The sequence below is a fragment of the Giraffa tippelskirchi genome, chromosome 1 (genome assembly GCF_054371585.1).
Source record: "Giraffa tippelskirchi isolate mGirTip1 chromosome 1, T2T-mGirTip1v1.2.pri, whole genome shotgun sequence".
Lineage (NCBI taxonomy): Eukaryota > Metazoa > Chordata > Mammalia > Artiodactyla > Giraffidae > Giraffa > Giraffa tippelskirchi.
Window position 1 is genome coordinate 67583103 of NC_137275.1, and position 23468 is coordinate 67606570.

The 23468-nt window shown below is 40.4% G+C and overlaps 1 protein-coding gene across 2 annotated transcripts in view; it reads left to right on the top strand.

Moving 5' to 3' along the window:
• Nucleotides 1-23468, top strand: part of PPARGC1A (PPARG coactivator 1 alpha) — a 391629-nt gene that overhangs the window by 158723 nt on the left and 209438 nt on the right. The gene's annotated exons all lie outside the window — the stretch shown is intronic.

Here is a 23468-nt window from a genome sequence, read left to right on the forward strand (position 1 = left end):
AATAGTCCTTAAAGAGCAGTACTTGGGCACAAGTGGTGTAGGTTGCCGCAGGTTCCATTGGAAGCTGCCTGTGGTAGTTTATCCTCTGCCTGCTGTTTCTGGTGGGCTCTGAGTTGACTGAATTTGGTCTTGAATGTGAAAGAGCTAGAGTTGTTACCTTTGGCTGTAGTGACTGTAGGTCAGAGAAGGTGGATGAGAAGGAAATTCTAGCAGGACCTTGTGGATACAAAGGAGCAGTTTCTGTACAGTGTTCAGATGATCCCAGGTGACCCCCAGAGCTCACAGACTAGAAAGCCAAGGGACTTTGGTGCGTTCCCTCCTGGGCTTGAACTGCCTTGTTTACTGTCCAAGTGTTGGAGTGAAATGCTCTATAAACTTGAATAAGAGTCCCCAGTATGCATTTGATGTAGTGTGTATGAGTCCCATGTGCTTGAGTCCATGAACATATGCTTGCTGTTGTATTGTTTCCATCAAGACTTTAACCTGAGAGGGATTCCCTAGTGGCTCAGTGGTAAAGAATCTGCTTGCCAGTGCAGGAGACATGGATTCAGTCCCTGAATGGATTCAGTGGGGTCTGGGAAGATCCCACTTGCCACAGAGCAAACATGCCCATGGCCACAACTACTGAGCCTGTGCTCTAAAGCCTGGCAGCTGCAACTACTGAGTCCATGTTTGGCAACTACTAAAGCCTGAGTGCCCTAGAGCCCGTGCTCCCCAACAGCAGAAGCCAGAGCAACGTGAAGCCCAAGCACAGCAACTAGAGAAAAGCCTGCACAACAATCAAGACACAGCACAGCCAAATCAATCAATCAATAAAATTATTAGAAAAGACTTTAACCTGAGAAACCAATGTCCTGATGGTGAATGGTAAAGTCTCTACATGGATACATTTACCCATGAGTTCCAGAGGGAAGGGATGGAAAGTTTTGACTTTTGTGTAAAAGAGGATGCCCCTACTTTGTAGTCTATTAGTATTCAGTTTCCTTATTTCATAGCCTAAAGGAAAAAGAAGGGGTGCCCCCTGGAGTTCTATCTTTCTCCGGGATGATGGTGGCCACTTCCATTTGCTCTTGAAACTGCAGGGTCCTGCTCCTGCTACCAGCTTATCATCCATCCCAGCACACGCCCGAGAGAAACACACTACCCCTCATTATTATAGTTGAACAGATGGTTCTGAGCAGTTTTATGCATTTCTGTATGATGCCAAGTGAAAATGAACACTCATGGGGACTCTGTTATTCTAAAACCAAGATCTTAGTTTGAGTATTTGGAGACCCTGCCCCAGACTGGAATTTTCAGTAGTCACAATTTCTAGCACTTCTCTGCTCCTTGGGCAAATGTTACGGGGAAGCCAAGTGCTCTGAGGAGGCTGTGTGGACAGTTATAATTTCTTATTTCTTTTCATTTCTTGATATTTTAGGTATATATTTATCAAAAATTATTATCCTATGATCAGAAAAAATGTTATATGTGCTCAGTGATTTGTAGCAAGAAATCCTAAATAGATGTACATGAAATGAATGAATGATTAATTATTGGGCATCAGTGCTTTCTGACACATTGCAAATTTCCTGATGTGTTTTTTTTTTTTTTAACCTGTCTATCCCATTAGAATACAGAAGGTAGAAATCTTGTTCGAGTCAATACAGCTTTCTCAGAAGAAGGATCAGTTCAGTCGCTCAATCATATCCAACTCTGCGACCCCATGGACTGCAGTACGCCAGGCTTCCCTGTCCATCACCCATTCCCGGAGTTTACTCAAACTCATGTCCATCGAGTCGGTGATGCCATCCAACCATCTCATCCTCTTTCATCCCCTTCTCCTCCCACCTTCAATCTTTCCCAGCATCAGGGTCTTTTCAACTGAGTGAGTTCTTCGCATCAGGTGGCCAAAGTATTGGAGTTTCAGCTTCAGCATTAGTCCTTCCAATGAATATTCAGGACTGATCTCCTTTAGGATGGACTGGTTGGATCTCCTTACAGTCTAAGGGAGTCTCAAGAATATCCTCCAACACCACAGTTCAAAAGCACCAATTCTTTGGTGCTCAGCTTTCTTTATAGTCTGACTCTCACATCCATACTTTAATACTAGAAAAACCATAGCTTTGACTAGACAGACCTTTGTTGGCAAAGTATGTCTCTGCTTTTTAATATGCTGTCTAGTTTGCTCATAGCTTTACTTCCAAGGAGCAAGGGTCTTTTAATTTCATGGCTGCAGTCACCATCTGCAGTGATTTTGGAGCCCAGAAAAATAAAGTCAGCCACTGTTTCCACTGTTTCCCCATCTATTTGCCACAAAGTGATGGGACCAGATGCCATGATCTTAGTTTTCTGAATGTTGAGTTTTAAACCAACTTTTTCACTCTCCTCTGTCACTTTCATCAAGAGGCTCTTTAGTTCTTCTTTGCTTTCTGCCATAAGGGTGGTGCCATCTGTATATCTGAGGGTATTGATATTTCTCCCAGCAATCTTGATTCTATCTTGTGCTTCATCCAGCTCAGCATTTCACATGATGTACTCTGCATATAAGTTAAATAAGCAGGGTGACAATATACAGCCTTGACACACTCCTTTCCCAATTTGGAACCTGTCTGTTGTTCCATGTCCAGTTCTAACTGTTGCTTCTTGACCTGCATACAGATTTCTCAGGAGGCAGGTCAGGTGGTCTGGTATTCCCATCTCTTGAAGAATTGTCCACAGTTTGTTGTGATCCACACAGTCAAAGGCCTTGGTGTAGTCAATAAAGCAGAAGTAGATGCTTTTCAGAAGAAGAATAGGATAGTCATTTGTAAGTACTTGTTAAATGCATGGCTCAGCCATGAGGACTGAGTGAGTAAAGAAATGGTGGCAGCAATGTTAAATTCCACTTTTCAGGGTGTTTCTGAGTTGCTCCCCTTTAAATATTCTAACCTGAACAAAACTGCCTTGAAAGTTTGTATTTATTGGGTGGTCTATTGCATTTCAGGTACTGAGGTTAAGTAGTTTGTTAACATATGAATGAGTTTTTCATTTGCAGTTCTATGAAGTGTGTATTATGATTATACCCATTTTGTAAATGAAGATACTAAAGTTGCAGAGGTTATAGATGTGCCCAAGAATTAGGACTAATAAGGTGAGTGACCATAATTTGACTCCAGATTTGGCTAATACCAGAGCCACTCCTTGAACCATCAGAGCCTTCCAATGTCTTGCTTTGACTTGTTTTTTCAGCCAACCAATCAATGAACCTACTCTTAGGGTTCTCTATGTGTCAGACACTATGTTGGATGCCTGGCAGTGTAGTCTCTGTGTTTTCTACCTGCTAAGGAGGAGAGGAGGGCAGGGCAGGGATTGTGGGAGGAGGTACTACTGGTGGGTCTGCATGCACCAGTATTGTAAACTGATAGGTTCCAGCCAACTTACTTCCCGGATAGTCCTGATGGAGGGGACAATAACAGTGAAAGGCTCCATAGCTGGACCAGAGTGACAGTCTGTTTGCAGGACATGCTGCGGCTGCTTCCAAAACAGACTTGAGTGTTATGTCTGAAACAGAGATCTTGTCAGTTTCTCTCTGGTTGAGTTAAACCCAGAGCTGTCCCTTAAAAATATTGACCCAGTCGGTGTTTTACCCACTTCACTTCTTCTCAGAATGGAATTTTACAGAGAGTTGTTTGTAGTCAACAAGAAGGAGAGAGTGAGAAGTGAAAAGCCAGCAATACCTCGTCTGCCCAAAAAAGTGCAGCATCTCACTGCTAGTCATCCTAGCAAGCTGATCTTTCAGAACTGCTTATTAGTTTTCATTTCAGGGTGGGTTGTTTTAATGTCACTCATGGTGCTTCATAATCATCACACCCTCGCCAGAGGACACCTCTAACAAGAACAGGATCAGATCCTGTTCTTAGAATGAAGGGTGTGTTAGAATCTCCATCACTCTACCTTACTGGCTTCCTTTACTTGCAGATATAGTTTCAAAATGTTTCTGTTTGCTTACTAATACAAAGCTATATAGGACAGACTCTATGTTTTACAGTCACACTCTCAATTAATTATGTAAAATTATTGTAACATAGTGAATAATCATCAGGAGTGTTTTGCCTTCCATTTTTTCCCTTCACTGTATTTTTTTTTTTTTTAATAGGCTGCAGGACACATTGCAGCAAATATTTCACACGGGAGATTGTGCCACCAAAATAATTAATGCCAGAAAGTTATGTGAAGGTCTTCCTGTATTAAGTAAACTAGCCTTTGCAGAAAATGGAAAGATAAATGCTGGGAGAGTTGAGAATAAAGCCGCTATAAAAATGGCCTAAGGTTTAAGATATATAAACTGTGGGAAAAGAACCCACATATTTTTATCTTGGCTGAGAAAGGTTACTATTTTTCTAAGACAGTAACAGAATAATAACATCTTCAGTTAGCAAATAATTGTACAACTGTGTGATCAGATGCTTATAGAGGTTGCAAGGAAAAAAAAAATTAACAGGGACTGTGCTTTGTCCAGCTTTTGTTTGCTGCCCTTCTAGTGATTAGACTCTGTCAATCAAAGACTATTTTTTATATAAAAAGCAATTAAGAGTTAGATTTCAGTACCTCTGAAGGGCAACCAAACTTGAATGCAGCTAGAGATAGCAGTTACTCTATGGCTAACATTATCATGGTAGTGGATTATAGGTATTGGCGTTTAGCTTTATAAACTGTGCTCACCTAGGGATTTTAATAAACCATGGATTGAAGTTTTATGTTTTCGCTTCCTGAGAACATCTAGCATTTTTACACTGAGACTTTATTAGTTGTTCATATGGCTTCATCAAATCGCAATTCATACGTAGAGGTACAAGGACTGAAAATAGATATATTCCAACCAGTGGAGTAAGATCAGTTTGTAAGTCGATATCTGCCAAGAAAAAAAAGCTCCTAAGGACCCTTTCTGTTCCTTCTAAATAAAGAGCTCTTTTTCTCCAGGCTTCAAGTAAACTTTTATCTTCCCCAACTCAATGCATCTAATGAGGACCATGCTAATGATACAATAGGTTGACTCAGAAAGTTCAGGGGAGGGTCCAGGCTTGTCACATAACATCCCAACCCAGGGAGACCAGGCAGACCACTTGGGCCATGCTTCCCTCCTTTCTTTGTGCATTCCCAAGGCCCTTCATCTGTCTTGCTTTATTTCTGGTTCTCTACCATCTGCGGCAGGAATGTCTAGTGAATATTCTGACCTTGTTCTCTGGGTATTGCTCCCAGGATGTCACTGCAAGGTCTGTACACAGAAGAGGTGACAGGAACGGCTCACTGCAGAGCTGAGGTCTGCATGGCTGAGCCAGTGAAGAGAGTAGCCCTAAGTCCACGTTCGTCCATCAGATCCACTAGAAGGATCTTCTGGCCCACACCCTCCACTGGACCCCATGTGGCAACTAGAATGCTGGTTTTGATTTGAACATATTGTCTCTCCCACCCTTTCCATTGTTTTTATCTCTTATCTCTTCAATGCTTTCAAAGTCTCTTAAGATAAAAGTAGAGTCTGGCCATAGTCTGACTCCTGGCCCATTTCACCCCACGTGCATGTCCCCCTTGTTCTCTGGGCTCCAGCAACATGGCTTTCTCAAAGCATTACTTCTGTCTACTAAAGGACCTTTTGATATGAAGTTCCCTTTACACAAAAGCCTCTGCCTGTAACCTTCACCTTTACTTCTTCTCAAGCAGGACATCCCAGCTCATTCTTCCCTTCTCAGGGGAGTCCTCCCAATGAGGTCATCACCCCATTGTGTACTCCTTCTTAGCACCAGGCCCCTCTCCTTTCAAGCATTTACTATGCTTGTACCTTTATCTATCTCTCCTTAGTAGATGGTAAGCTTCATGTGGGCAGGGGCTACTTCTGTTTGACCTCCTCATTTCATCTCTAGTGCTTAGTGTAGTGCCTGCCACCGAGGAGGCAGTTGATAAAATCTTGGTTAAAATGAGGAAAAGACAGAGAATGAATGAGAGGGAGTGGTAGATAGATCATGTGCAAACACATGCTAGAGAGGGAAAGAAGAACTAAGGAGGGAGAGAGGTAGAGAGAGACAGAGAAAGAGAGAGAAATGGGCAGTTCACGCTCCTGTAGCCTACTGAAGAGAGTGATGACATGGCTCTCCATTTGTGCTTTGAATAGTGCATTTCATTGAATCTAAGACACATAATTATATGATACGTGATTACCTTCATCACAAAGAAAGAACAAACATTGCCTGTTAAACTATAACATACTGTTGATTGTAAAATGCCTCCAAATTTTAGACATTAAAACTTCAGATGGCAACATATGAAAAGATGAGTATCTTAGAATTCATGCATGTTAGAGCTGGATTACATTAAATCTAGGAAAAATGAGCTCAATCAATAGTCAGATGGATGTGGGTTGAAGAATGATGGCCTTGAGGATTAATGCTCTAGCACACCAGTGTTGAATGTCAGAATGCCACTGCTGACCTCGGCAGTGATTTTTTCCATTTTTTTACTTTTCTGTAGTATGACTTGGATTAGGGTACATCAGCACTAAGTTTCAGATGGTTGGGATTATGAGAGGCAGTCTTTAATATGGCAAGAGGAAGACATCATGACCATCAACAGGCTAACAAATGGACTAGCAAGTTAAGTACAGCGTGCATGCATGCTCAGTTGCTTCAGTCATGTCTCACTCTGCGACCCCATGGACTGTAGCCATCCACTCTTCTCTGTCTGTGGGATTCTCCAAGCAAGAATACTGGAGTGGGTTACCATGGCCTTCTCCAAGGGATCTTCCCCGTCCAGGGACTGAATGTGCATCTACTATGGCTCCTGACTTGCAGGTCGATTCTTTACTGCTGAACCACTGGGGAAGCCCACAAACTGTACAGAGTGTTGTCCAAAGAGCTGTACAAGTATATATTTTCCCTGAGCTCCTAAAGAGTGCATAGTTATGCATCTTTGAGGTTGTTTTGGCACCACACTACTCTGAAGAGGAGTAATGGATTAACAGTGGTTTCAGTCAATATTTAGGGGTAAATCTATAAAGTTGCAAAGCCGTCACTCTTGCTCTCCAGCTGAAGAAGGAAGACTAACCAATCAATAGTCAAGTCTTCATTCTGATCCTGAGTCTATAACTAGCTGAGTGACTACATGACCCCATGACCTTCAGTGGGATTCTATGTCTCCAAGACGTTTTTCCAATCCCCATTCTTAATCTGAGTCTCCTTTCCCATATGATAATGAAATTGTAAGATCTCTGGGGTTTGTGTAGACATGCTCTCTCTTCCCTACACGCCTCAACTGATTCCTCTTCATCTTTGTTTTTAATCAATCAGCACACTTTCAGTTCCAGTCACTGTGCCATAGGATGACTTCTGCTCTTCTCTACTTCTGTTGCATTTTTCCTCATTTCTGGTATTTGTTTTCTTCATAGGTCTGATGCTGTGTCCTTCCTGCTGGTTTAGTTGTAGCAACTCAAATCCAGAAACCTCCAGTTATGTCTAGAAATGAAAATGTGAGCAGTATGGCGCTTAACATTGCCCTCCTAGTCCTTGTGCTCCTAGGGTCATAGATGCAGTATATGAAAGGGCTGAATCTGACAGAATCTGTAGGGATTGTCTTAGCTAATTGTCTCATTTAACAGAAGCATTGAGGGGGATGAGTTTCCAAAGGTTACCCAGTTGGTTCTGGTGAACTCAGAACAGGATTCTCCAGGTTTCCATCACATGCACTCTCTATATACCAAGCTGACTTCATTCTTAATGATACCCAGAACAATAGTTTCTTCCACCCTATTTTTAGTGTCTATTTACTTTGTCTTCTGAGTTTTGCAAACCTGTTTAGAAAAAGAATATATTTTTTCTCAAAAGCTCTTTTATTTTACATTGAAAATAAGAATGTGAATTCCCCAACACGTTCAACGCTTATAATTTTCTTTAATTCACCAGCTTCAAAATGCTTTGTTGCTGCATTTTGAATTTAAATCCTTTTCTTGGGAATAACCTGAGGACCCAGGATATTTCTTCAGAATCCTGCTTTAAAGATTGTCATTCCCCTGAAGACTTTGTCTCTGTAACTAGATTGTCTTAGCTCTGGCTGCTATAACAAAACACCATAGGCTGGGTGGCTACAAGAGCAAACTTTTACTTCTTATGGTTTTGAAGGCTGGGAAGTTCAAATCAAGTTTTTGGCAGATTCAGTGTCTGATGAAGGCCTGCTTCCTGGTTTATGGTGGGAGGACAGGGGAGCTCTCTTGGGTCTCTTTTTTAGGTGCACAGTCCCATTCATGAGAGCTTCATCTTCATGACCTAATCACCTCCCAAAGGCCCCAACACCAAATAGTATCATATTGGGACCCAGGATTCAGCACATGAATTTGGGGAGACACAAAAATTCAATCAGTAGCACATATGGAGTCTAAGTCATGAATGTGGTTGGAAAGTCCTCAAGGGAGATAACAGTGGGCAAGATGGACTGGGATGAACATTTCTTGTGTACCTACTATTTGCCTTGCCAAAATGACCTTATTTTAACCTTCTCAACAATCAGCTGTCAATATGACTTTCACTTTACAGATAAAGAAACTGGTCCAGTGAGGTGAAAATAATGGATTGACAAGTTACTCAGCAAGAGATTGAACCAGGGTTGAAACCCAAATCTGTCTCTATATGAAGAGTCTTGTGTGTGTGTGTGTGTGTGTGTGTGTGTGTGTGTGTGCATGCGCTCTGTTGTGTCTGACTCTGTAACTCCATGGTCTGTAGCCCACCAAGCTCCTCTGTCTATGGAATTTTCCAGGCAAGAATACTGTAGTGGGTTGCCATTTCCTTCTCCAGGGCATCTTCATGACCCAGGGATTGAACATATGTTTCTTGCATCTCCTGCATTGGCGGTGGATTCTTTACCACTAGTGCCACTTGGGAAGTCCTTATGCTATGCTAAGTCGCTTCAGTCATGTCCGACTCTGTGCGACCCCATAGACGGCAGCTCATCAGGCTCTGCCATCCCTAGGATTCTCCAGGCAAGAATACTGGAGTGGGTTGCCATTTCTTTCTCCAGTGCATGAAAGGGAAAAGTGGAAGTGAAGTCGCTCAGTCGTGTCCGACCCTTAGCGACCCCATGGACTGTAGCCTACCAGGCTCCTCCGTCCATGGGATTTTCCAGGCAAGAGTACTGGAGTGGGGTGCCATTGCCTTCTCCGAGGAAGTCCTTATGAACCCTGGTATTCCTCTAGTAGTTTGTCTTTGCATATCCAAGAACTTGGATTTTTCATAATGTGTGGTTAGTGTTGTTCTTGAGTTGTTGATTTAATATTTTATCTTACTGAAGACCAGTAACACGATCAGAGATTTCCCTAAACAGCTTAATAAACCATCCCTTTCCATTTCTTTTTGTCTTATCTGAACATCCCTGGGAATTTATCATCAATTGGCAGCACTTTAGAGGTGAATTTTACCTAGAATTAATGGTGCAAAGTTACTACCAAAAGTAAAGGGAATTTGGCAGAAAGAAATTAATTGGTTTGAACTTAGCTGCGGGGCAGGACTTGATTACTCTTCTTTGTGGGAAATAACCAGTTGTGTTTTAATCACCCCAGCTGATCTGGTTCTTAACTCTAAAGTCATAAGATGTTGACTTTCCTCAATGCAGAGGCTTTATTTCTGTCCTTCAGACCACTCATTCCTCTTCCTTGTAAAAAAGTTTTTAAAAAGTATCATTTTCCCTCTGTTAATTTGGAATGCTAAGGTGACAGAATTCTGAAATTCTGAGCACCTGAGACTTGCCTGTGTTGGGTTTGGACTTTCTCAATCTGCAGTAGTGACATAGATGTCTTGAATTCCAATGACAAGCTAACCAAGCGAGGCCCAACATCAGTTTCACCTTTGCTTCTATTTCAAAGATCTATCACTCAGAGTTTTAGAATATGGACAAACCACATGCTTTTGGCTACTGCATGAGTTTAAGACATCCTCTGAAAAAAATTACTGCATTATTATTTTTGAAGATTGTGATGCTATTTATATAACAACAGCCACTGCCTCCATTTGGATTTCTCCTTAACTTTTTTTTTTAAAAGAATTTATGTATGCTATCTCAATTCTCAATCCATTTCATTCTTCACACTGCAGTCAAAGTCATTTTATAAAAAGCAAAACATTAATCTGATCATATCACATCCCTACTTAAAATCCTGTTTTCACTTCCTGTTGTCATCAAAACATGTCAAATTCCTTTTCATGGTTTAAAATTTCCTACAGGAGCTGACCCTTGCTTACCTCATACTTCCATCTCCTGCTGACTTAATTGTACCCTCTCTGGTCTTTTTCTTATTCTTGGGATTCATTTCTGCTTCAAGGTCTTTGACCTTCCTGTTCACTGTGCCTAGAATGCTTTTGGTGAAGATGTCTGTGTTCCTGGCTCCTTGATGCCTGAAATTAGTGTCAGCTGTTTAATCTTCATGGCCTGGGTGATTTTCATGGATGTTTACTATATCAGAACCCACCGTTCACCTTCTTCATCACTTAGATCTTCTTTGACTGCATATTTTTTCTATTTTAATTTTGTTCTTCCCTCTATTGGACATCTGTTTTAGATCTTATGTACCATTGAAAATATATTCCAATAAGTTCCCATAGGTTGAAGTAGCACATCTTTGATTGTTCTGCGATTTCCAACTTTAGGGCTGTTCACTTGGAGGATAAGAAAGTAAGAGGTTTGACATCATAGTGGAAAGAATATTAGACTCTGAGTTGGAAGCTTTGTGTACTAGATTGGCCACCTTGATAACCAGTTGTGTGGGTGTAGGTAAGCCATCCACTTCTCTGGGTCTTAGAGTTTCCTTCTGGAAAATAACATGCTTTGAACCCATCTTATTCTTTTCCTTCATGGACATAGTTTTCAAACATGACTCTGATTCCTTGTGTGATCATAAAAATGGATTTCTCTGTGGTAATTAAAAGAGGATCAGAGTAAATAAATCCAACAAGATTAAAATGAACATGGCTTTCCATTTAAAATCATTTCTATTTTGGGAAAGATTTAAGACCCTGTGAGGTAGACTCAGTCCCATATAATGAAGGTCTGTATTCTTCTTATAATTATGTGTAGCAGGTCTAGCTGCAATAAATCACAGCAATAACAACAAAAAATGGGGCATATTTGTGGATATGTGTGGCATGTGAGGTAGCTGGAGCCAAACTGTGAGATGGTCCCATATAATGAAGGACATTAAGAGGTACATTCTCTGGTCTTGTATCTTGAGGTTTCTATGGAGAGCTTGCCAATTCTATATTGCGTCTAGTTCTTTTTGTTTGTGTTTTTGTGGAAAACAAAGCTAGGAAAATATTGTCATGATTGTTAAAAGGAAAAAAAAAGAGCAGCGTACACTTTTGGGAACCATAATTAATTCTGGGATTATGCCAGGATCTCTTGCTTTATTTTTTTGTGAAACCCTTTGCACTGACTCAAAAGCAAATTGCAAAGAGATCAGTAATTTCTGCTCCCTGGAATTGACGAATCAGGTCAAACTGAGTTTCTAAAGCAGAGATGAATTTCCAGACACTCTGAAATGTCTGTCTTTCTCTTTTCTGGGTGGTTATCATTTTTATCATCCAGTTTGTGTGAAGCTGAACAACTAAATACCAAACCACATTGCCTGACTCTCTTCCTGATGGTCATGACTTTTGGCACACTGATTGTCTCCTTCACTTCTTGGTATGTTTTGTGATAGATGTAGGATTTGGCTGGTGACATCACTTACTTCGTATAGTAGATTCATTATATCTCTTTGGATGCTCAAAGAACGTCTGTTTCAGTGCCACGCTCTAATTAAAGGCTGGTACCCAGCTGTAGGAGTCTACAGTTCTTCAACAGCTTTTCTCGTGTTGTCACAAAGAGTTAGGTCTCTCTGAAGACAGGCTGAGTTTGCAGCCTTGAAGGAGATTACCGTAATTACCAGTGATCAATGTTTAATGTCTCTCCATCCAGTCCCCTCTTTGGCCCTTTACAAGACAGTACAAAGAAGAAGAAAAAAAAAAAAATCAGATCACAGCTTGACAGTAAGCTTGATTTAGTTTATAAGAAAACTGATTCTGATCTGGCTTTTGAAATATACTCAGGCTCAACAATGCACTGTTTCTGAGTGTTCTCTGGGATGTCAGTTGTTGCTGCTGCTGCTGCTAAGTCGCGTCAGTCATGTCCGACTCTGTGCGGACCCCATAGACGGCAGCCCACCAGGCTCCCCCGTCCCTGGGATTCTCCAGGCAAGAGTACTGGAGTGGGTTGCCATTTCCTTCTCCAGGGCATGAAAGTGAAAAGTGAAAGTGGAGTCACTCAGTCGTGTCCGACTCAGTGACCCCATGGACTGCAGCCCGCCAGGCTCCTTCATTCATGGGATTTTCCAGGCAAGAGTACTGGAGTGGGGTGCCATTGCCTTCTCCTGTCAGTTGTTAGATTGTTACTATATTTTTACACAATGGATCAGGTTCCTCTTGAAGATATACCATGTTCTCACTTAGAAAAATTACATGGAGAAAAAAATTGTTTGATTTCTCCCTCTCTGCATCTTGGAAGGGCAATGTATATAGTTAAGTGTGAAAGTTTGTGATTGGTGCAAGCATTAGCTAAGCCCTCAAGGTACTGCAGAAATCCAACAGGGGAAAAATAAAGGTCCATCTTGGAGAGATGAATCATTTCCCCCATTCCCAGTAATTAATAGCATATTATAACAAAGGGAATCATTAAAACGTGAAGGTGTGTTTTTTCAAGTCACATTTATCAAACATGGTAAAGTAATCCCGGGCTCTGTTAGTTCTTGTGTATTTTTAACATGATATATGGAGTTTCCTTTTCTATTGTTCAAATGTGAAAATGTTTTAAAAAGAAAAAAAAAACATGTTTTTATTGCCATTTTTAAAAAGTATTGAAGGGGATGAAAAGGAAAGTGTAATAAGAGCAGTATAATTTTATGTCAAAAGTAACCTTTCTGTGGTACTCTTTAGATAAAATGGAATATTGGGAAGAAAGGGAAAGATAAGTAGTTCCTCTATTCATCTTAGTCCAAAACCTATTTTACTCACGGCTGGTTGTTGCATTGCGTGATGATGTGACATTGTACCAGGAGATCAGATTATCAGAAAATAAGGAGATTCCCAATTTAGTAGTTACTCACCAAAATATCCCCCTTATCTCTACATCACAGAAAAATAAGTAGTTGTTAAATTTCAAATCCTGCAGTCTTTCTGATTTATCATCAAATTGTGGATGCACTTAGCTGCCTAGCATCAGGGAATCCAATAAGTCCTGTCACATAAGAAGAAAAGAAAAAACCCCATTGGATAATGGGTTACTTCTCCCCCACAGTGATTTATTTCTGTCACAAGACTTAATTTTATCATGAGGCAGATGCTCTGTCTGTATCAATGTATTCGTTTCCACATTTATCTGCTTCATTTAAAAAAAAAGCACCTGCTGCCTTTGGGGGGATGTATTTGGCTTCTTTATTCTATGCCCCCATGACCCAATTATGTGCCACTTCATCACATCTTTAATTTCTCCCTTTTTATGATTTGAAAATTCCTTAGCTCTTTTATCAAGTGAGTCTGATGTGAAGGGGTGCCACGGCAAATGAAATTGCACGGGGTAACTGTTACAGCGACAGAAGGTGTTAACATCTGAGCTCTCTGGTACCAAGTCTCTGAGATTCATGTCAGAGGGAATAAGCAGAGCTTACCAGGGTTATCAGGTGATACCTGGGATGAAGCAGTGACAGCCTCTGTTATGAATTAATTTTGTTGGCCTGCATGTGGAAGACATTAGCCTTTTACAAAAGGTGCCAGAGAGACTTCAAGATATATATGTAAGAAAAAAATAAGGGAAAAGAAGAGAGATGGGAAAGAAACTAATGGAAGGAAGGGGGAAAGAAAGAAGGGAAGAGAGGAAAGAAGGAAGAAAGCCAGGAAGAAATGAACTTTTTAAAAAAAAGGAATCATTTTTATTTGATCGAAGTCACTCTACCTTGGTGCAGAATGTTTTAATGACGTGCTTGTGTCTCATCAGCTTGACCTTCCCTCCAATCTGCCACTTAATATAGATTCTGCTCCTCTGAATAATCATCTTGGTTCTTGGGGATAGCTGAGGTCTACAGGTTGGAATCCTTCGCCAACTGTCATCATTCCAGAGGAGCAGCGGCATCTGCCTCACCACACTGCTGGTGTTTGGTTTTTGCAGTTTCTCTCCGTGGCAGACTGCCTTCTCCCTTCCGGTGCAGGAAGGTCCTGGGGAGAGATTGTCAGATAGCGAAACTGTTCAATAAGCTCTGGATAGCTCCCCTTCCCATTCTGACATTCAGCCCATAGGACTGTCCTGTTGTCAGCTGCCAATGACAAGTGACCAGACAAATTGGGACTTGTAGAAAGCTTCCCCAAATCTGTTCTTTACCTTCTCACGGCTTCTTTCCATTCCTGTTTCCTCATCGGATTTCCCTTAAAAACAAATCAGCCCAGACCATTAACTTTTTTTTTTTTTTGCATCAAAGAGGACACAGAGGTTAAGGTAGATGGTGATGCTGAGTTTCCCAGATTTGCATTTTAGTGGAATCACTGCAAGAAAGCTAATAGACAGGAAAGGAGACCAAGTTAATGACAATTCTCTAAACAGCTGTTGTACGATTCAGCTTCACTACTTCAGTTAATTAATCAGCACCTTGCTGGCAACTCTGGGGGAGAGACTCGTTAGATACTGGTAGCAAACAGACGATGCTTTCATATCAAATATGTTCAACAACATCTAATACAGCAATAACTTCCACAGAAGAGGGTAGGGAATAGCATGGCTTAGAAAGGCGCTCAGGAAGAGGCCCTTGGTATTCTTGTAGACATACACTTGCTGGAAGTGCTACATATGCTGTTTTCTTTGTTGTCTGTAACCAGACCAAATAAAACATGGGCAGAAGAATCTCCAGGGTTCTCTGTTCTCATGGATGCCTCTTTTTATTGGAATAAATAAATATGTATTTGTAGGTTGGTTGATAGCAGTGTTCATAATACATAATAAATCAAGCATCTTAGTTTCTGATTTTAGTCACAGTATTTGGTTTAGGATTTTGATCATTGAAATAGTCCTTAAACTTGACAACAACTGAGGGAGATCAAAACATTCAAATATAGGCCACTCACCAAGCTACTGCAGCATTTAGTATGAGAGCTATTGACTCAAGCTTCTCCCTGACTTTTTATATTCTAAGGGGAAGCAACCTCTTATTCTCACTAGGAAGTCAATAAAACCATACATATTTTATGAATGATAATGCACAGAAGCCTTAAACAGACAAAATTATATCTATATCTGGCCAATGTACTCTGCATTTTCTTATTCTTCCAAAATTGCTCTCAGTAAAATTGGTAGTGAGCTTAGTGTAAAAATTGTGTTATTCCAAGCTTCCTGTTATCACATGGCCTTTCCATTGATTAAGAGGATAACAGTTTGCATAGTTCTTACTTTACTTTCTCTTTGTTACTTCATGTTTTTACCATGTCATTATAAGAAGCAATGTAGAAATATGATGGCTAAAATATACCTTCAAATGATGCATATTTGTCCATTTAAATTTAAATTTTTTATTATTGACATATTGAAAAAGAGTATTGATTGAAATTAATAATTATATAATTACTATATAAACCTTAAAAATACACATGTATGCATGTGTTTATTATATCATTTTCCATTTTTAGGAATACAATTGTGAAGTAGAAATTGTCTTATGTGTGTAAATATTGCCATACTTTCAAAATTCCCTTTGAACTTCCTTCTCTGATATTCTCACAAGTAAAATTCAGTCTTGAGTTTCCTCCCTACATGTCAGGAGTCAGATGGAAGATCTCATAGCAAGGACTTGTTTGTATTAACCAATTCATTGGGACGATTTATCCAGTGGCCTGTATGTACTGATGGAAACAATTATAACTTCAGTTCTATAATGAATCCCATGTTATAGCAGAAGAATATCATTGAATCTATAATACTCCAGGGAACTATAAAGAGAAATGTCCCTTTTAAATTAGCTGTATGGCACTGAAGCTTTATGTATTTACTTGCAAGTTTAATATTAACTCAAAGTGTGATTCTCAAACTGTCTCTGTTGTCGACGACAACATTGCTTATAGAAAAGGCTTTCTTGGCAGTTATTAATGGTGAGTCTCTTTAAAAAGAAAAACAGTTCCCACCTGCCACAGTTGCTTTTGCTACAGAGAGAGTAGGATGCTTTCTTAATCCTAGGTAATCTGGCATACAAACCTTAGATAAAAAAGGACTTTTGCTTCATCCACCTTCTCAAAGTGTGATTTACTTCTAGATTTGATCTATAGATAGATGTTCTGACTTTCTTCTTTTTTCCATATCATGGATTCTCTAGTTGTGAATCATTTAAAATAGAGGCTAGGTGAAATTTACTAGGGAAAGAGGTGGTGGCGGAACAGTGGCTTGGTAATCACTTTACTTTGGTGGGTCTCTGGGCATTTGAAAAATATACACCATTTCATGGCCTCTTTATAAACTCATTTGTGTACTCAGAGCTCCACTGAAGATGGCAAATATGGCATGTGTCCCACCAAGATCCCCCTGACACCTATAGCAGACATCAATAATGGATCATAGATAACATCTTTCCTATTAAGCCCATTGATAGTCTTCGAGTCTTTGTGAACATGGAGCTCCAGGAAGCAAACTACCACTCATTGATCAAAGCTGGCACATGAGATGAAGTTTATTCATTGTCATTGGTCTAGACCAGGGGTTGGCAAACTATAACTCATGCACCAAATGTGGCTGGTCAGCTGTCTTGGAAAATGAAGCTTTATTGGGATACAGCTATGTTCATTCATTTACATGTTGTCTATGGCAGTTTTCATGCTACAGTGGAAGAGTGGTGATAGAGATCGTATGGCTCTGAAAATCTGAAAGTATTTACTCTTTGGCTTTTTGCAGAAAATTTTGTTGACTCCTGGCCCAGATCTTTAAAGGTTTCCTGTGTCTAGGCTCTCCTTGTTTTGCAGAAATAGAATATGTTAAGAAGCTTTCTCAGGGGAAATGTGGTAGGAGAGAGGGATGGAGAGAGGGAGAAAAGATAGGAAGAATGGAGCAGAGGGGGAAGCCTACTATCCACCCAGCTTTGTGACCTGGTCTCTAGGTATTGAGCAGGTCTAAGAGGCACTGAGAATGAGAGGCAGTGAGCTTGCTTCATGGGAAGGCTATTCTGCAGTTCTGAGAGGGAAAGCTCTGTCTATTGATACAGGTAAGACCAATAAATAAAAGGAGTTTTCTCTTCTGTGGAAGCTGCTCTATAGAGGAAAGATCTTAATTTTTCCTATCATCATACCTGAGTTGGAGTCATGACCACTGCTCACTTCTTGGGTAACTTTGGATTTTCGCATAATAAATAGGGATATACTTACCTCTTCAGGTTGTTATGTGATATAACACACGAAAAGCACTGGTAAGAGGTACAAGTATTATCATTGTTCCTCCCCATCACCTCCATTTCATCAAAGGTAGAAAATGCTATCACAGCTGTGAAAGTGCTAACAAATACAATGCCTGAGCTACTGTGTATAGTTATCTTGCTTGTGTCATGCAGACATTAGTCTTGCTGAAGATTAAGAAGCACATGCTTTCTCCTTAGCATCTCTGAGAGTTTCCAGATTTACATTCTTTCTTGCCTTTGAGGATCTTCTGTATTTGGCCCAAAGTCAGGCTTCCTTTAGAAGGCTGATTAGAATTGACCTCACTGTTTAAAGCATTGTCTATTGCTGAAAGGGATTGCTCATTGTTTCATTCAGCTAATCAATGAGCATCTAAAAGTGAAAATGACTCATTTCCTCCCCTCAGTCTGCCATAAGAAAAAGCAAGTCAGTGATAATTAGGATGAGGAGGGAAGAGGTGGGGTCCAGGTTATGCTCCAGGAGGGTTGGGTCCTTTCTCTGGAAAGGCACTTCCCCGCAGAAGGGACTCTTTAGGCAAATCTTGAGAGATGAGTAGAATGTTTAGAGTGCAGAGGAAGGATGGAGTGAGGGTTCCAGACCAGTGTATGGTAAGGAGATGAAAAAAGTCAAAATGAAATGAGAGGAGTTGCATGCAGTTGGGTACTGCTGGATAGTGGGGGAGGCAGTAAAGCTAGGGGAGTTTGAATTCTACCTGTCATCCCACTGAGGACCACTGAGGGATACTAATGAGAACAGTGACATCATCAAATGGTGAACAGGTCTTTAAATGAAGATAGTATCTCAGAGGTCAGATAGGCACTATAAACTGAAATATAACAAGTACAAGAATAAGCCCATGGCAAGTGGATAGACCTAAGAAAGGGATGTGTGTATGTGTGTGTGTTTCTCTTTTTCATTGAGTCAGTCTGTATGACTTTCCCACGTTATTTTTTACTGTGTAAGCCCACGATGTGTATAGGACCAATGAGAACCTGCCAGCCCTTGTTCGGGTACCCTACGACTCGGCAGACCTGAAGAGGTTTGACATAATCAACACCACTGAGGGTTTTAAACTGGAACCTGTCACTGAAAGAAATTGATTATGTAACAATGATTTAGGCTCACACTAAATTATATTAAACTGCTAATTTAGGTAAGACACAATCAATTTCAAACATGCTGTTGTAAATGTGAGGTGGTTTTTTGGCCAGCAATTGTGCATGAAGGGACCTGGCAAACATTTTCAGTCTGGTCTTGTTGGCCTTGTCCCTGCTCTGTTGACTGTTGCTTTAAGGGTCATCTGCTTTGTACGTTGCAGTGACCAAATCTGTTCCTTGATAGTGTCTGGTCACTGTCATTTCTGACAGCACTCATTTGTGGCTTCCCTTCTTGCAAAACCTGACCAACTTCTTTTCTTATCCTATCATCTTCTTTCTTATAGTCTCTGCATTTAAAAATGCTTTTCTTCCTTTTGCCTCCTTCCTTCTGGATTACTGCTGCCTCTCTGGTCTTGAGGGAATGGGGAGGCAGAGCATATGGGAAAGAATGCCAACTTTGAAATATGACAAACTTATAGTGGAAATCTGCAGGTGTCACTTGGTACCTTTGTGGCCTCGGGAAGAGTTTTATTCACATCTTCCATTCCTTTATCAGTAAAAATGAAATGACTAGTTCCTACCTCAGAGATCACTGTCAGGTTTAGATTAGACCTGAGGAATGTACCTAGCATTGTGCTTCCTGCAATATACATGCCTAGAAAACGATGGCTATAGGGCTTTATCAGAAGTAGTGTGTTTCTTGCTTCCCTTCTCTGCCCGGTCTGGGTGAGTGTTTATTTCATTAGGAAAGTCTGCTTCATTAGCCGGAAGACCGACTTCCCTACAGATCACTTCTCTGCTCAACCCCCTGGAAGACTTTCACCCCAGGAAACAAAACAGCCTTTTTCTATAGTACTTTCTGACTGGTACACTTTAAAGTCTTTCTGCTGAATCTTCCAGGCAGGATCAAAAGAACTCTGGACTCCTGGAGCTTCAGAACATTTTAAATCTGCTTGGGAGCCTTTAACTGGTGACTGCCTACACACGGGGATTACATAGACAGGGGTGGGATAGGTTTAAGACAAGACAGAGTGAAATGGCTAGTATGAACAGTATTTGTCTGGAAATGAGATGACCAGGGTTCTAATCTTCAGCTCATTACTAGCTCACAGCCTGGGTGTCTGAGCAGACTGGGATCTTTTACCTCAAATCCACATTACCTGGAAACTTCTCCTCTCAGGGGAAATTTTCAAACACAGATGACAATCTTTTAAATTTTGAAGTCCTTTTAGGAAGGAAAAAGTGTCCAGTGGCTTGTTTTAAGCCCCTAGGATACCACTGAGAAAATTACTCTTAAATTATTTAAGATGCTGAATTTTAGGTATTCAGGTACTAAATGGCATCCTAATCATCCAAGAAATTATTATGTCTTTGCTGTGCTGTTAAAAAAAAAACACACATTTCTTTCTTTCTCTCCTCTAAATGTTTGCTGACTTTTCAGTAACAAAGAGACCACAATGACAGGTACTTTTAGCTTAGAAGCCACTAGGTCTTCCCAGGTGGCTAAGTGGTAAAGAATCTGCCTGTCAGTGCAGGAGACACAGGTTCAATCCCTGGTTTGGGAAGATTCCCTGAAGGAGGAAATGGCAACCCACTCTTGCTTGGGGAACCCCATGGACAGAGGAGCCTGGTGGGCTACAGTCCATGGGGTTGCAAAAGAGTTGGACATGACTTAGGTACTAAACAGCAGCTCAGAGAGTTTGGTCCAAACCCTGTCTCTGGCCCTGAAAAGCTGTGTGCCCTCCAGAAGTTTATTCCATCTTTTCAAGCCTCAGTTTCAACATCTGTAAAGTGAATCTGATGACAATTTTCCTTATAGAGGTGGGGATATATATGCTAGGACCAGAATATATAAGCAGTTAAAATGGGTAGAACGTGGTTAATTTCAAACATCTTACTGCAAGTGTGAATTTACATTTTGACCATCATTCCTTCATGAAGGAAGTTGGCAAGCATTTTTTGACTGAGGATCATTAGATGTCAGGGTTTCATTCCTGCTGTATTGGTCCAGTGAGCTTTCTCTGTTGTTCCCATTTGTCATCTTCTCCATACATTGCAGGGTTCAGTCTGATGGTTTTGCAGTGACTCAGTATCTGACATGATTCAGTGTTGATGGAAGAAAAATCTGTATAAAGCACTTGGAAGGTTAGCTGGTGCATAGAATATACTCAATAAATGTTAAATACTATGGTTATTTTTACCAGCTTATATAGAGTTTCTTTCCAGTTGTGTTTTATTGCTATGTACCATGGAATTTGCTTTTTTGGTTTTGCTTTGTTTATTTGTTTGTTTCAATGGTCATTGTTTTTTTAAGGGAGGACAGAGTAGGATCCATTCTCTTCAAATTCTAGGATTAGGGGATTAGGCTAATTTGTCACCTAAAGGGGACACAATTAAACTTAAACAATCATTTAGGTACCAAGAGACTCTGATTAAAAGCACCTAAGGCTCTTTGAATTTTTCAGAAGGAAAGTGCCATGTGAATTAAATGTTGTTTAATTGAAGGTAGAGGATGTGCTTTCATTGGCTTTTCAAATGTTGAAAGACTAGGGCTGGAAGAGCCTCCAGACTTCATTTTGATGCACACACACAGGAAGGCAGGAGCAGTGGAGGGAAGGAGAAGAGCTTAAAATGGAAGTAGTAAAGCTGCAAAGAGAATTGAAGAGATTTTGATACAAGTGGGTATAAAATTAATGTGCTATATCAAGCCTTTCAATCATTCTTTTAAAATGGGAACACGCAGCTTGTCAGAAGGTAAGATTAGTAGTCACAAAGCCAGGCATCCTTCATTTAGGGGCAGTTAAGAAGATAGGCCTTGGCATCAAACAGGCTTGAGTTCAAATTCCAACTGTGCTGTTTTCTAGGTGTAACTTGGTAAGCAAGTTGTATAACCTTTTGGCTCCCAGTTTCCTGGTTATTTTAACAGGAGCCATATAATACTCACTTTATAGGGTTTTATATGGATTAAATGAAAGAATGTATGCAAAGCAATGCTTGGCACACAATAAGAATAAAACATGATAGTAATAATATTACCTGATGGAAATGGTAATATAGTGATAATCCAATCATGTGTATTCCTGCCCTTAGTAGTAGCACAGTGGTATCAGTGGAATTACCAAGAGAATTCTACCTTCCATGCAACAGATACAAGGAAATATGTTTGGAATTTTCTTTCCCAAGGACTTAAAAGAAGGGAGAAAAGTTCATTAAGCAATTGTTGATGCAAGTATCATTTATTATGTTGTTCCGTGCATGTTATAAAAAGAATACCATGGTAAATAAAGTCTTTCAAAAATGCAGGGCCTGGAAAACTTTTTATTCTGTTGAACTGAGATCTTGCCTAGTATGAGAGAGAAAAATTGCTCAATTTGAGGAGAGTTAGCACCAACAATTTTGTGTTCTGCTCTTGTAGCATTCCTTGACTGAGATTTCTTGATTTTTTTCTTTTTTTCCATTTCCTTTTCTTTATATCTTGGCTTCTGACCTTTGTATTGTGTTAATTTTTTCTTTTATTTATTAAAAAATATTTCATTGAATTATAGTTGATTTAAAATGTTGTGTTAATTTTTGCTGTACTGCAAAGTGATTCAATTATACTATTTTTCTAGTCCAGTTGCTGAAACGCCTGGGGCATAGAGGAGAGAATGTGACAGTGGGTTTCAGAAACCTGTACTGACATTTCTGCTCTGTCTTTTGTTTGTGGGATGTTTTGAGGAACCGATTTAAGCTCTTCCAGCCTGTTTCTCATTAGCCAAAGGAGGCTTTTAAAAATGCCCTTGCAATGTTGCTGGATAATAGACCCAGGTGATATAGGTAAGGTTCCCAGAGCAGGATTTGACCCTTGTAGGCTCTGGTATGTCACTACCTCCACTATCATTTTCTCCTTTCACACGCTCTTTGAAGGTCTTTCTGGAGGTAAGGACCTGCTCCATAGATGGGATCAGAGTCGAGGAGGCCCCAAGCCTGAGGGTAGAACAGCTTTGCCTGCCTTTGGGTACTTTCTCAGGGTCAGAGGCTTCTCTCCTCTGGTTAATTTTTGTTAGTTCGAGGTTAATCAGTTGTTTTGTTCATTCAACAAATATTTATAAAGCAGTATTGCATCCAACCCTGGGGTTTCCAGGGTGGAGAAGACATAGTTTGTAATTTCAAAAAACTTTTATTGTCTTGTATTCCTCAAAACAGCCATCCCCATCTGTCAATTGGCCTTGACCCTGGAGAAATGGCTTCAATTTCCAGCAAATGGAGTCACCCAACTGTTTGTGGCTGACCTTGGGGGACTGGGCTTGGGAAGGGATGTCCTTCCGGGTCAACAGCATGATTCTGGAGAGCTCTTCTATTTCTCAGTCTAAATGGAATGGATTGAAAACTAAATTTAAACAACTCTCTGGCTTATGAGGATGCTTTGATTGCAGCTGCCAAACTCTCACCGGGTGAGATGTTTAGCTACTTTTATTTTATTTTAGCATTTCTGGGAGCAGTTTTAGCAACAGATGTCAATTTCTGTATCAAACGGTGATGCTTCTTTCTCTCTCCTACAGTCTTGGTTTTTACTTTGTCAGATGGCCATACTTTATTCCCCTCAATTATAGGAATTGACTACAATTGTGCCAAAGTCGTCTATGTTCCTTATGGCTCTGTAGTAAAGAATCTGTCGGCCTATGCAGCAGATAGGGGTTCAATCCATGGGTCACGAAGATCCCCTGGAGGAAAGAAATGGCTACTCATTCCAGTATTCTTGCCTAGAGAACTCCATGGACATAGGAACCTGGCAGGTTACCGTCTAGGGGGTTGCAGAGTTGGACATGACTGAGTGACTAAGAACACACACACACACACACACACAGGGAACTATATGCAATACCTGGTAAGAACCTATAGTGGAAAAAAATCTGAAGCTGTACACCTGAGACTAACACAATATTGTAAATCA